We start from the raw sequence: 4,481 nt of genomic DNA, 5'->3' as shown, positions 1-4,481 counted from the left end.
CAGGATTATTGTTGGAACACATGATAAAGAACACTGTAAACCACTATTTATCAGGCTTAAGATAATGACAGTGGTTAATGTATATATTTATCAAGTGCTACTTTACAGTAAGCAAAACCTGGCAAATATGACACTCAGGGATGAAGTACATACATATAATACTAGATTGTGTAAGAAAATTGATATACCATTCACTACATTATCGAAGATCAAAAGTACTTATTTAGTTATAGGACCGAAGCTGTTTAATCAACTAACATCCTCCATACAGCAACTGCCGTTTAAGGTTTTTAAGAAAAAGTTATATGATTGGTTACTAACGAATCCATTTTACTCGATTCAAGAGTTTAGTGAATGTCAAGACACTGTGTCCTAATTTGCAGTGTCACTTTATTTCAAATATTATTAGGTTGTTCGTTATAATATTAACCAATAACTGATTGTCTGTATGTTATGATTATTTTTTTATATCTGTACATATACGTATATCTCATTCGGACGTTGTCTATTGCTTGTAAAGCTCAATGACAATTGATCAATTCCTATGCTAACTACATTATACTGATATTGATACCAGGCGCTATATTGTTAAACTGGATACCTCTATTTAAAAAAGTATAAAAATCAGAAGGGTGCTGGTGTACTTTTGGCACACACACTTTAGAAGATTTACAGGCAAAATCCAATACTTTGCATGAAAAGACATATGTGTACCAAAAAAATCTGAAAGCAATGTAGGGTTACTAGTGTAAAATCATTATATGAACAAAAACACCAGAGGTGCAAAAAGTGCAGCCAAGTTCGTCAGCCTCAAAAAGAGTTGAGATGAGGATGGATGAGCCAAGTTCCTTGGCCACTGCATCTCAAAGGAACATTGGAACTTGGCGCGAGGTGTCTAACATATTCGAATACATTAAGATGTCTGTTCCTAGTTTTACGGCCGGGACATTTCAGTCCTAAGGCTAGTCATCATCATCATAGGTATTCTGCCTTTATTGGCAGGTCACTTGCCTCAGCTAAGAAGCTTCCATGCTTTACGGTCCTCCGCCGCTAACTTCTTCGTCTTCGCGTATGATCTTTCTGTTTTTATATCATCCATTAATTGAAGTATCCTTCGCCCGCTCCCTCTCTTTCTCGCCACCATACCCTCTAGGGCGTCCTTCATGATACAGTTTCTTCTTAGGCAATGTCCCAACCAGTTTCTCTTCCTCTTCCTAATAATATCTAAAAGTGTTCTTTTCTCACCCACCATTTCTAACATTCTCTCATTCGTTTTCCTCTCGACCCAACTAATTCTTTCCATTCTTCTCCACACCTACATTTCGAAGGCTTCCAGTCGGTTTCCATCACCTTTACGTAATGCCCACGTTTCTGCCCCATACAGTACAACACTCCACACGAAACATTTTATGAGTCTTTTTCTCAACTCTTTATTCAAGGTCCCACAAAACAGACTTTTCTTCCTTCTAAAGGCTTCTTTAACTATTCTTATCCTTACTTTTATTTCACGTTCGCAATTCATGTTATTACTAAGAATACTACCAAATATCGATAACTATCTAGTGGTGACCCCCAACTCCACCACGCTCACAAACATCACCCCTACGGCTCGTTAACATCATTTACTTTGACACTTCGTGGAGGAGTATAAGTTTTCCTTGTCTGGGTTTCGAACCACCAATCTTACTGCAGTATACTGGATATGTGCCTTAGAGCATTAGCAAAGTTGATATTCCTAAGTTTGATGGTGGTCCCAAACCTACCACGCCTACCACCACTATTCCTAAGGTTCCTTAACATCATTTTCGTTGACACCTCGCGCCAAGTTCCAGTGTTCCTTTGAGATGCAGTGGCCAAGGAACTTGGCTCATCCATCCTCATCTCAACTCTTTTTGAGGCTGACGAACTTGGCTGCACTTTTTGCACCTCTGGTGTTTTTGTTCATATTTCACTTCTTTTTGTAGTTCAGCATGTCAATATCGTATATTGGAATTCTCAATTGTGGCATATTGCTGGATTTAAATTTAAAATTGTACATTTTTAAAGGAGTCATAGTGTGTCACATACAACATTAGCTCCCAAGGGCTCTCCCACCAGGAATCGAACCCAAGACCTGTACAAGAAAGGCGCACATTCTAGCCACTAGAGCAGCGGGGAGGATTTATTCTATTAAATATCTGTCAAAGCGTTATGTCCAAACGAGATTCCAATTCATTTACCCGAACTACAAAATCACAATCGCTAACATCTCATTTTTCATTACCTAAATACGAAGAGTATCAACAGGGCCCAAAACCCTTGATGCTGAATCCTCGCTGCTACATCACTAGACATAGCTGTTGTTTCAATATACCTAGTTGTTCTCTACCTTTTCACATTGCGAAATTACAGACTTCATTACATGACGCGCATGTTGCGCAGTTTCATACTGCCTCGGGTTTTCCTTCCAATCATATACACCTTTCAAATAGCTTGTAAACTTAATAATATTTGCCATCAACATATCCTAACTGTATATAAAGCTACATGAACTGGCGTAAATTAAAGGGGTGCTTCCGGTTGACGTGGAATTTGAAATGATGAAAGGGGATGAAGAATTTTCCCATGTTATTTAAATGGGTCTTTTTTTTTTCTTACATATAATCTCATGTTTTAGGAACTTGGAATTGGAATAAAAAATTGAAATTCGGTATGCTTGTACGTTTTCATTAGTATTACCTAAGTAAATCAGTAAAAACAAACAATTTCAACTTTAGAGTGGTTTTCTGGGGAACTGTAAAATCTTTCCCATGGTACGTATTTATATGGGACACCTTTTACACCCCAAAATTATACGGCACTTCTCGTAGGGCTACAATGATTAAATTTGACGTGATTGTAGTTTCTCGGAACTAACCGACAGAAAAATTGCGAAAAGTGAATATTTTTAATTTTTAGGGAGTCTGAAGGGGAGATGAAGAAATTCCCCATGCTATTTAAATAGGCCTTTTTTTGGACTTATAATCCCATATTTTAGGTACTTGAAATTAGAATACAAACGTGAAATTCGGTATGCTTCAACATTTTCGTTAGTATTACCTAAGTAAGTCAGTAAAAATGAAAATATTCAAATTTAGAGTGGTTTTATGGGGAACAGAAAAACCTTTTCCATGTTATTTATATTGGACGTCTTCTACATCCCAAAATGTTTAGGCACTTCCGACAGGGTTAGAATGATGAAATTTGGCACGATTATAGCCTCCCGGGACTAACCAACAGGAAAATTGCTAAAATTGAATATTTTTAATTTTTAAGGAGTCTAAAGGGAGATGAAGAAATCACCATGTTATTTAAATAGGCGTTTTCCTGGAATACAAAATCTTGTCTTTTAGATAGTTGAAATAGGAAAAGAAACTTCGGGAATTGTAAGCTTAAGAGGTGTGAGGAAGTAGGACGAGCAAAGGCGAGGGTCTGGGGGCGAACCCTCGAAGGGCAAATTCAGGAAATATGAAGAGCAAAGGCACGAAATTCACTGTTGATGAAAAGGCTGATACGTAAGAGACTCTCACACTGTTCACAGATGGAGACACGAAGTATCAAGAACATTTTTACATAACGACTGTGGTAACTATAATATAACTCTGGTACCAATATATTTACGAAATCGGTTACATTTTGTTACTAGTCTCACATAAATTCCAACAATTGGATTTCTCATTTCTTCGAAAACCATTAATTTTAAACATTCTCACCTCTACATTATCTTACTTATCAAATTAATTTCAATATCTATTTAATACCAATGACTGCAATAAAGGAAAAATATTCACCGAAAAAACACAAAATATTGGCTTTCCTTGACTGGGTTTCCAACCACGAAATTTCCGGCAGTATGTATGTGTCTTAGCCCACGGTTTTAAAAGTTAACTGGTTCACAGAACGTGCCTCATTAACTTGCTTAACTACTTATTACTAGCTTTCACTTATTTTACTCGCACACTGAGAAAAACTGTATGTGGCGTACGTAGAAACGTTTGTTACATGTGTAAATCTTGTAGTTGTTGGACTTAACGTACACTAAACGTATAACTGAAAAAGTATATTTGAACGTACTTTCCGTATAAGTGTTCCGAATAAACGTACTTTCTACACGAACGAAAAGACTGTATGTAGGCGGTCAGGATCTCATATAGAGATGGCCGTATGTAACTTATAGCTGACGTACGTAATGTACGGAAGACTGTTAGATGTCAGACATCCTGGAACGACATTGTGTAACATTTAAGCGGGAAAGAGGGCAGTACGTATGTAGCATATGGATAACGTATGTTAAGTATTGATTTCTGTAGTAAACATAAGGATCCCATATATTTGTACACTATACCGCTGTCCGGATAACGGATTTTTCTCAGTGACTTTAGCTCGTTTTTCTATTAACCTAGAACGACAGGGTCACGAACATAGAAACATCGAGGAGAGTTAAGATTCCAAAGGCTCTTCCA

This window comes from Thermobia domestica, chromosome 1 (genome assembly GCF_964235325.1).
Source record: "Thermobia domestica chromosome 1, izTheDome1.hap1.1, whole genome shotgun sequence".
In the NCBI taxonomy this organism is placed as follows: domain Eukaryota; kingdom Metazoa; phylum Arthropoda; class Insecta; order Zygentoma; family Lepismatidae; genus Thermobia; species Thermobia domestica.
The sequence above is the reverse complement of the archived record's forward strand: the minus strand, read 5'-3'. Positions refer to the sequence as shown.